We start from the raw sequence: 11,375 nt of genomic DNA, 5'->3' as shown, positions 1-11,375 counted from the left end.
CGGTAGAGGCTAAGAAGTGCCAAGCTGTTTGTTTCCGGCAAGTTTGGTAAATTGAGTAGCATTAGGTTGAGTAGTAACTTCTGTTACTTACAGTGCGTAAAGACAGCATACGAGTGACAGGAAGTAACTTAATAAAAAAAATCAAGCTATTCTAACCCAGATCAGTGTATTGTATTCCCCATCATGAGCTATTGTTCTCTAGCTCAGCGCCATGAAAGGATGATCAATGTGTGTAAATGGAGCTTCTTTAGGCTTCCTCAAATGAAAAATCTGCTCTTCAAACATTTCTTCTTTCTATATGATGCTGGATATTAGGTTTTGTTCTAGGAACACAAAGCAAAAAATGTCTGGCAGTTAAGATCAGTTGTGAGTAAGTGGATTATTTGGGGTGGGGGACAGCCCACCAAAGGAATAATAACTTGTCGACATGAACCCTCAAAGTCACTAAATTAACCTGAGAAGTCAAGACAGCTTTATCTTGATTGTCAGACACTCCTGAAGTGCAGACCAATATTTTTGAAACGTTGCAAAACGGCTCAATTACGCAGGATTTGTAGATTGTCGCTTATTTCCCGTAAGGGTAGCCAGACGCTGGAGTGGGGTGGAGCGGCGGTGGTGTTGCATCCGATGTCTGCTGTCAAAAAAACATGTTTTTAGGCCTTTCCTGAAATCCTGTACGGTGGGGGCTGTTCGGAGGTGTGGGGGGAGGCGGTTCCTGGATTTTGCAGCCAAATATGAGAATGCGCAGCCGCCTCTCCTGCTTCTGTGAATGCGGGTCGTGTGGGCTAGGGAGAGGGATGGGGAATGTAGTTGTCTGACTTGGTGGAAGTTCACCCTGTGGTTGAGGTATGCTGGTCCCTTGTTGTGTAGGGCCCTCTAGGTGTGGGGGGAGAAGTTTGAACTGGCATCGTTTGCTGATGGCGAGCCAGTGCAGAGATGTGAGGGGTGATGTGGATCCATCTCGGGAGGTTGATGATGAGCCTGGCTGCTGCGTTCTGAATTGTCTGGAGTCTGTTTAGTAGTTGAGGTGATTAGCTAGACCGCTAAAAAAGCATTGAATTGCAACAGTGTGCAACTGATTTTAAAAAATGGAAAAAAAGACAACTTAATCATTAAGCATCAGTAGAAAGCACAAGGCTACTCAACACTTAAAAATTTTGAATTTCGCAATAATTGTTCTGAAAGCTCTTTATAAAAAGGAAAGTAAAATACAGTATGGTCTAGTTTGAGACACCATCACAAAGGCATGCACAGTTAGTCGGAGTTTTTGTACTGCCCGAAAGGGAAGTATAATAAGCTGGGACTGGTGCTGGTCTTGAATCGAAAAAGTAATGGCCTCTCACAGTGTCCCAGTACCAGCTTTGAATAAGGCTCAATGCCAGTGCCGGTCTGTACTATAACCTATTGTGTCACAGACGTCTTATTCAATGTGTGTCTCCTCCCTGTAGAGGCACTTATGTTCTAAAAGCAATAATATATAACGGGTTCTCAAACAACGTCAAGCAGCCCAATTTCTGTTAGTTCACCTTAACCTATGATAAACATTGAATTCTCAGGCCTCTCTCACAAGGTAGGTAATCATTAATGATTTACTGATTAAGACTCGCTCGTGGATTAGACCAAATAGAAATCCAGAGCATATTAAGGGGCTAAGTTTGGTAAGATCCTCTCAGTATCTTATCAAATGAGGCTTAATTCCTCATGAACAAGATATAGTGTGAGATAAGAGGTTGCAAAGAGAAGACGCCGGCAGAAGCGGTTCTCTTTCAGTTGCAATAGTGAGGAACTAGCATAAGCCCACACCCCTGTGCCATAATTTGCACCGGGTATACATTGAATCTTTTTACTCTGGAGCATTGGAACAGTGGGTCTCCCACCTAGCGATGAGGGTAACTTAGGTAGCGTGCCCGTAGCTTGAATACCTTTTTGGAACCTTGTAGAAATGTTAGTGACCCAGGTTAAGGAGACTCAAAAACTAACCCTCGATAAGAAAAATTGAAGACCTCAACTAACCCATTGTTATCTATGGTAAATGTGCGCAGGTTAGACTTGCTTGGTCCACAGAACAATATCTGGGACTTGGAGAAGTTGGTGTTGAGATTTAAACTTGCCATAAATTCCATCAAAGATATCACTAACTTCCTCAGTGCCCTGGGAGTACTGGCAAATAGAACCGCAGCATCTGCATTGACCATTGGAACATCGACACAGCTATTCATCAGATATGAATTAATACAGTTGATTTATAAAAGAGATACGTGGGGTGAGTGTAGGAGAGTAGGATCTGCACTTATGTTGCCCCCACTTTTTTTCTGATGTATACACTGGTTTCTGACTATAGTCTGGCTGGGTCCCTGCTAATCAGGGCCCCAGTCTCACTGATCTCTCTAAACAACTTGGTGTGCATATTAGATGCACTAGTGATTGGATACTGTGGTACCTTATGAGCCCCTAGTATATGGTACCTTAAGTACCTAGGGCATTGGTACTTCACAGGCCTACCAGGGGTTGCAGCATGTATTATGCCACCCCTGGGAAGCATTCACAATCTGACACCACAGGCCTGCTACTGCAGCCTGTGTGAGGTAGTGTTAGCACTCCTCACTGAGGTATAGGTTCCTATATCTCACCATACACACACATATAAATCTATCAGTCATCCCTATTGCAGGCCCTAACAATCCTGAGGGCAGGGTGCTTGGTTAACTATGTGAGAGGGTGCTTCTGCAGGAGCAGGACCCCTCTGCAGCTGGCAGAGTCTATTCTCTGCTGCTGTTTGTGGATGCGGTTAAACCATATACTCTTAAGTACATTATAACCTCGCGGTAAATGCTAACTTTGGAATGACTGCATCAGAACATGTCGTGTTTGGTGTCAAACAACTTGGAATCATACCCCCACACCAGTGACTGGTGTGGGAGTATGATCCCACCCTTCTAGAGGGGATGACATGTACCCACTGTACTAAACGGTAGAAATCTCCTAGAGCCCTGGCATCACAAAATGGATGCCACCAGCACAGACACTGGGCTGCCCTCCTGCTGCTGACCGAAACTCGCAGTGGAGGGAGCCCAACAAAAGGTTTCCTGTCCCAGAGAGGTGTTACCACCTCCCAGACAGGATTAAGTGTATTGGAGCTGGGTGGGTGCACTCTTAGAGTGCTTTGAAGTCCTGCACTGGGGGAGCAGTAGGCTCCTCTGTGCATATGCCAGCTCAAACCGGTTCAGGGGCTACCTGCCCCTGCTCTGGCGCGAAACTGGACAAAGGGAAGTGGGTGTAACCACCCACTACCCTGACCCTCCTAGAGGAGTGGTCATAGAGCTAGTCCCTCCCCTATCTTCACTATAAGATAGCAAACATTGCCAATGCAATTCAGATTACCCTGGACGACGCTCTACAAAGAAGATTCCTGGCCCTTCGACATTCCACTATCTCTGGAAGACTGAAGAATCTCCCTTGGAGTCATAACTTTAATCGACGGTTGCAAACTTCACCGCTCCCGCCGGAGTCCGAAGTCCCAGCGTCCCCTGAAGTAGATTTCCTGACCTCTTGACGGCCATTTTGAGCCCCCAGCGAAGCTGTGGCATCTGGACCCCACGAGTGATGAGGAACAGCAATACCAGGGAACCGTGCACTGATTTTGAGTGCAAACCCTAAACAACATTCTACGAACTTGTGCTTTGGACCATCTGTAGTACAAGTCCCTAGCAGGTCTGGTACCGAAAATCAGCGGCCTACCCCGTCCCGAGTGACCGTGGGCTCCTGTGGAACTTTTCCTGCAAAGGCGTCTTTGCGGTTACTTGCCCGTTGGCTAGTGACTCACCCGAAGACATTCTCATCACCTTTAAGGGCTCTCCTGGTTGCTCCGAGCCTGCCCTCACCTACCTTCGCTGGGTAAGTCCATCAGACCTTGCTGGTCTGCATCATCTTCAATCTTCAGTCCACATGAGACTTGCAGTTGCCAAGGCTTGTTGGCTCCAATCTGGTTGCCGACACCGTCATCCACTGCAGACGTCGTGGGACACTCCGAATCCAGCTGCTGGTTATCGTCGATCCCTCCTGGACCTCGTGAGCGAAGAGACAAATCACCATCGATGACCTGAAACGACGCGACAGCAGTGGTCATCCATCCTGCTGGCCACCGGTCACTGGCAAGTGACTTTGAACACTGTCCCCTCAATTTTCAGGTCCTCTTCAACTTCAATCCACCTTCGGATTCCAGCGGACACCTCTTCAGTCGTCTCAAGCAGCAAGTCTTCATTGGTCTCCATTGAAAACAGCATCGCGACCCGACACCAAAAGACACCTATGCACCCGGCTTCCCTGGGTGAGGTAACTCGTGCACTCCGGTGCCCAAGTGTGTGTTGGCCCTCGAAATACTTACACTGTAAGTGGCTTGCTTGTTGACTGCTTTGAAGTGCCCTAAAACTTTAAAATACAAACCGCGACTTGCTCCGTTGTAACCTATAGGAAACCCGCGGCTGTGTTTAGACACTGCACGCGTCTCCCGTGGGCTTGTTACTTACCTGCTAACACTGCAGTAGTGAAGCCCCAGCGATTCCCAAAGCCCTAGGCTTTGTCATTTTGCAAGTCGACTTTGTTAAACCATTTTCTTAGTATATGGTCTGGTACGCCCCTAGGGCTATAGCCATATTTGTGCTTAATTTATTGAGAACTGTTGACATTTGAATGTGTATCTGGGTGCTAATCGCATAAAGAGATTAGTAGAGTGTATCTAGAAATAAATACATATATATTTGATATATACCTGTGTGGTGTCCTTTTCATTTGGTAATTCAAGAGATTATAAGGTAAAACAAGCTGCTTTACATTCCTCAGAGACTTAGCCTGAAGGCTGCTCTCCACAGCTACCACTAGGATAGCTTTCTTTAAAAGGTTGTCTTAAACCTATCTACCATAAGAGTCGAATTGGACTGGTGCAAGGTGGCCACTACAACTAGTGACCAGCATATGCCAGGCCAACTTCTCACAGTGAGTATGGAGCCTTTTTGAATGCCTCTTTCTAAAATAAAAGAACCAGTTAACTCTTCTTTTGGTCCGATTCTCACCCACCCTTGCGGTGAGATTATTGTGCAAAACTGCGAGAAAATTGATTCATTTAATTGATTAATTGTAAATTGTTCGCGCTATATAAAACTTTATAAATAAAAAATAAATTAATTCTGCATCAAGGACCATCTTGTATTAAAAAAATTGAATTAAAAAAAAAAGCATTAACTTTGACCGGTTTAGCCTGTCAAAGGCACTGGACAGATCCAAAAATGCTAATACAGAGAGCTTCCTCAGGCAATGGTGTACTTGCCTAAAAATAAATTAAGATTAAGGATTTGCTACACTTTGACTTAATACTTTCTAAAACCATATTGACAGGGACTCAAAAATATTATTTGAATTGGCCGATTCCCGAATTGTATTAACAATCACTGTACCTAAAATTTTAACAAAAGAATCAATCGGGGTAATTGGTTTATACTAGCATTGTGGTTCCAATCTATTACCCTACTTAAAAATAGGAACTATAATAGATGCTGACCAAGACCTCGGTAATTTGGGGATAAAACAATTATTAAAAAATATTAATTTAAAGAGGTGCCCATTCATCCAGGTTATATTGTAATAGATCCACTGGAACCCCTCGATGAGTTGGAGTTTTCAGGGGAGCTCTGGCAAATAGCTAAAAAAAAAAAGTAATCAAAATTAAAACTTACTTTAAGACCTCCTGCTGGGCTGTTAGGGAAATCTGAAGCCTACGTTAACATTGATGATAAATCTCCTGAAAATGGTATACCAGTTGGGCATTCATAATGTGTCTTCACAGCACAGTTAGGAAACTCTCACTGGTCTTAATCAAGTTGACGCTTTCACAAAGATTTGGGGTTGTGCTTTTGGGGGGGTCCTCTGTTAGTTGTTCCCAATTCATGCTATTAAGTTCAATGCTTCTATCTCCTTTTTGAAGTCAACCTATAGTGTGCATGGCGGGCTATAACCTGGTGAGTAACTCTTGGTTTTCAAGTTATGGCTTCACGCAGGTGCCTAACGGCAAGAAGCCTCGAACCAATGTGCGGGCAATGCTAAAGGATTAATTGTAGGTCTAAGAAGAGCAGGGTTAATACAATGGTAGATGATTGAGAGACTATTAGAACAGGGCTCTCTGCATCAGACCAACAGCTCATAAATGGACTGGCTGGATTTTATCGTAGTTTCTAGAAACACGGGGGTGGGGGAGATGCCACACTAATCCCAAACCATTACAAAAAGGGTGAGGGGAGGGTGGACAGGGGGTATATTCAGCTGGTTTGGAAAGTATACGTTGAGGCAAAAAAAGACCGCATAAGCGGTCCATGATCCCCAAAATTAGCATCCAAAATGTCGCTGCAGTATTTTAAAAGACTTCTGGACATAAAAATGTAATTAGTGTTCAAGTTCAAATAACTTTATTCGATTGTAATCCTTACAATCATAAAAGCACAATTCATAAACATACGATCATAAACGCATTTCATAAACAGTTTAAATACGAACCAACCAATTCATTTGTGAGACAAGTAATTTGCATAAACATTGTAAAGCAAGAGTAACAGGCAGAATAGACAAGTTAAGAATATAAATAATTATACAAAGTTAAAAAGATTAAAAAGTACAACAATAATAGCAGCATAGTTATCCCTCCATACTTTTCCTGAAAATAATAGCTAATTTAAAAAAAATGCAAACAAATAGGGTGCAGTCACAATTCAGGAGTTGAAGGCAGTAAAGTGCTGGTTTGATCTGTGTGAATTTTAGTTTTTTTAAGCAAGGCTTTAAATATAGCCTCCGAGGTACTGTGTAATAAGGACAAATAAATAAAAAGTGCGCCAAATCTTGCGGAAACTTCCCGTCGCAGCCGCAAGCAGGCAACACTTGGCCTCGATGGGCCCCACTTGGTACCGCCAGTAAGAGATGAAACAGGTCAAAACGGAACCTTGTCAATAGAAAACGATCGTAGCCAGACATAGGCCATGATAAATACGGTTCCATTTGTAAACATGTTTTAAGTAGGACATGTTTCCTGACACTGTCTTTCAAAAACTCACCCTCCTCCTGGACAAAGTACCTAGTTGTCATAAATGTTTTTTTCACGAAAGTAACATCTGCTTTAGTTATGGTGTTTGGGATTGAGAACAGGTCCGGCCGACCCATTTCAGTAAGACGGTCGTTAATGTACTTCAACCACGGGATCTTGAACCTACCATCCCAGGTTAGGGCTTCTTTTAGTATATCATGAGTAACAGGTATATCGTTGTTTAGCCAAGAGTTCATCCAACATAATAGGGGATTTGCTGCTATTCTATCGCTAAGGAAGGGTACACCTAACTCCTCGTGTACCGAGAAGTTTCCGGTACCCCTTGGCAGCCTCAATACCTTCTTTAAAAAATTGTTTTCTGCAACCTCCAGGTCTCGCGTCTGACTATAGCCCCAGAGCTCGCTACCGTAGCAGGCAACGGCAACACTCTTGGCTTGATATAGTTTGAGCAAGGCAGCCACCGGGCTATTGCCCATTTTTCGCGCAAAGCCAAGTATGGCTGCGTTAACCCGTGTTACCTCGCCCTTCTTTTTAAGAACGGCAGGGCCCCAAGATAATTGATCATCAAGAAGGACCCCGAGGTATGAGAAGGTTTTGGAGGTTGGGATTTTTTCCCCGTTTATGATGAAAGAGTTTAGTTTTCGCGACCCTTGGCCTATTTTCATAACATAGGACTTAGAGTTATTAATACTTAGGCCTCGAGACTCCATAAAATCATAAAATGAATTTAAAAGTGTCTGGAGACCGATTGCTGTCCTTGAAATAAGGACAGCGTCGTCCGCGTAGAGCAGGACTGGAACACCTTTTCGGCCTACATAAGGGTAATCCACGCCTGTTCTTAACAAGTAATCCTCCAGCTCGTTAATATACAGGTTGAAGAGGAATGGGGCCAGGATACATCCTTGACGAACACCCCGATTAATTCTAATATCCCCCGTCACTTTCAGGTCTTGAGTGTAACGGACATTAGCTCTTGTATCGGAGTGCAAGTCAGCCAATAGGTGAATTAAATTCTGCTCGACGCCCATCTTTGACATAATGTCCCATAATTTACCTCTGTCCACACAATCAAAGGCGGACGATAGGTCCATAAAAGCCATATGAATGGTTCCCTGCCGGGCCAAGGTATATTTGCCTACAATCAAATATAGGTTCAGACATTGGGTTACTGTTGAATGTCCAGGTCTGAAGCCATATTGTATTGGGGATATAACATTATTCTCATGGGCCCATATTGTTAACCTGTTCAAAATTACACCCCCTACCACTTTTGCTACAGAGTTGATTAAAGATATCGGCCTGTAGCATGACGGACTACTACGATCGCCCTTTTTAAACACGGGAACAATAGTTGATTGCCCCCACGACTTTGGACATCCAGAGGTCGCAGCTGCATTTACTACATTCGTAAGAACAGGGGCCCATAATAAAGTACAAGATTTAAAAAGATCCGGAGGCAAGCCATCCGGGCCTGGTGCCTTATTACCAGTTAACCCTTGAATGGCCTTTTCTACTTCGTTGACTGAAAAACACAGAGAATTCTCCTTGGAAGTTAAAAAGTCATAATCTGTCTGTTGCTCATTGCTTTTAAAAATTACACTAAAGTGAGTGACCCAGTCCTCCTCTGGGATATTAGTACCTAGTGCAGTATCACTGGGGTTATCAAACAAGGGTTTATTGATGATTTCCCAAAATTTACTGCTATTACCCAAGACTGAGGGGTCAAGCAGAGACTCCCAGGTACAGGCCTTAATTTCCTTTTTCCGTTTATCAAGGGATTTTTTATAGATCAGTCGAAGATTTTTAATTAGACCTGAGTCTCTAGGTTTAATTTGTAATGCTTTTCTTAAATCTCTGCTTGCCTTAGAGCATGTGTGGTCAAACCATTTAGGATTGTTTCTGGCTTGTCCCTTCACTGGAACTGATAACATAGAACCTACTTTTGACACCACATCCTCAAAAGTAACTATGATTTGCTCTGGGGGCATAAATGTTGATGCACAAGCCGCAAGTTCCTCACCACATGACTTGTTGATTTCATTATAAAGATTTTCATGATTTACCAGATGCCATTTCAGACGACGTTTACCATTAATGCATTTTAAAATTTCCCGATCTTCACAGTGCTTTCGTTGTTCAAATACACCCCCACCCAATCTAATGGTTAGGGGGTTATGATCACTGTAGATGTTCGATTGGATAGTAAAACTGGAAGCCTGATTGGCAAGGTCGGCAGATAATAATATGTGATCTATAAAAGACCCATAACCTGAGCCTTTAAATGTTGAAACATCATAGACCTTAGACTCAGGCACCATAGACATAGCTACAGACAGGTTATTTTCATTTAGCAAATCATTTAGGTGAAGTCCACGCCTAGTGTGGTCAAAGTGAAAGCCATTCACACTATTACATCCCAGAGATCCCATGGGGGTAACTCGTGGGTTACCACATGGGTGTACATTAAAATCTCCTACGATCAGTAAATTACGTGGCAGTGTACCTGCACCTTCTCTCAACATTTCTTTCAGAAGCAGTATATTACATTCCCCTTGACTGGATGTAGCATTATAAAAATTAACTAAAGTCAGAGCATGTTTGCCTCTCTTTAGTTCGAGCACTTGAATATTTCTATTTGCATGATGTCGATTACTTATATGACAAGAAAAAGCCAAATTAATAAAAATAGCCAGGCCCCCCCTTTGCTCTGCCACTAACTGAGGGGGCTGCTGGCCTAAAGAAGCTTTGATATCCTTCAATGAAGGCATTATTATCTTCCATCCATGTCTCTTGGAGGCATATAAGGGCATGTTTTTTAACAAATGCCAACCAGGCAAGGTCACATATTTTATCAGCCAAACCTGCTATATTCCAGGAGACTAGACTCGCATTACAAGCATCATCAGTCTCAGTACCAGTGGCAACTTCAATGAAAGTAGGTACTAATAACCGGTTTGGTTGTTCAGCGTGTGTAACTCCCATGGCTTCTATTATATAAGGATTTGGTTCTACATGTGCTGGATGAAGATTAGAAGCTTCTAATGGATAATGCACTGTACTAATGTGCTCGTGTTCGACTGATACGAGGCTATCTGTTAGGCAATCTGCATCTGGCCCTACATGATTATTGCTATCTGATTCAACGATTAAAAGGGGAACGATTGCTGCTTGTGGAGACCTAATTTCGCCATCGACAGAATTGCTTAGCTTGTAATCAGTATACATAGGTGTGGCTGATGCAACATGCAGTCAGTCAACCCCCTCTAGGCCATTCTGCTCATAGAAGACATCGAACCTATTTGAGGTAGGTACATTATAGTAGAGGTTGGAATGTTTTGATTGAAAATGGTTACGATTATGATGCAACCCGTATGGGGCCTCCCGTCTCTCATAATAAGTTACTGGGTGGTTGACCTGTCTAATCTCCCCTAGTGTGTCACTCCTATACTGTCTTTGATTTCCTGTAATATAAGGACCATGGTTCCTTGATGTTACACCATTGTAATATAAATTACGATTAACATTGTTTTCCTCCTGCTCTAAACTAGAGTGAGAAAACATTTTATTAAAACTATGATCACTTGAGGGGTAGAAATAACTTAGATCCATAGTACGGATCAAACTGTTAATCAGGCCGTCCTTCCAGCTGGTAATGTGCCTTGCTACACGGTTATCCTTAAAGGTAACAACAATGCAATCACCCTCGGTGGATTTAAATCTATGACCCACCCAATCGTCTCTCCTAACATTAGTTATTTTACCACTAATGTGGCGAGGGATCGGTCTGTGGGCGGTTAACCAGTGACTTACTTTATTTTTCAGGTCCCCATATCTCTCTACCTTGCCCTCTTCTAGTTGTGGTACACCTATCATTACTATGGTGTATAAATGGGATTCAGGAGGGAGATTAATGTGAATGGGTATTTTATTTTGTTGTGGCAGCGAAAGTATTTGCGCTGGTCGTGTATTAGTAGCTGTATTTGCTGTTGATATGGGCCTTTCAGGCTCAACCTGGTCATCGAGTAGAACAGGAGATAAACCTTCCGTGGCCCATTCACTCTCATCACTACCCGCTGTTGGGCCATCTAAGGTAGTGGGCATAGTCAGCGCTACTGCTATTTCATTGTGCACACTTATAGGCAGTTTTGGATCATTATGATCTAATACACCCAAAAAAGAGGTGGATGCCAGAGTCGGACCGACAATTTCTATATTGTCAATCTGAGTAGATGCGGTGGAAAGTTTGGACATGCTAATAGAATCCTTGTTTTGAAGCTTCTCAAACTTCACT

The sequence above is a fragment of the Triturus cristatus genome, unplaced genomic scaffold, assembly GCF_964204655.1.
Source record: "Triturus cristatus unplaced genomic scaffold, aTriCri1.1 SCAFFOLD_207, whole genome shotgun sequence".
In the NCBI taxonomy this organism is placed as follows: Eukaryota; Metazoa; Chordata; class Amphibia; order Caudata; family Salamandridae; genus Triturus; species Triturus cristatus.
Note: the sequence above shows the minus strand (reverse complement) of the source record.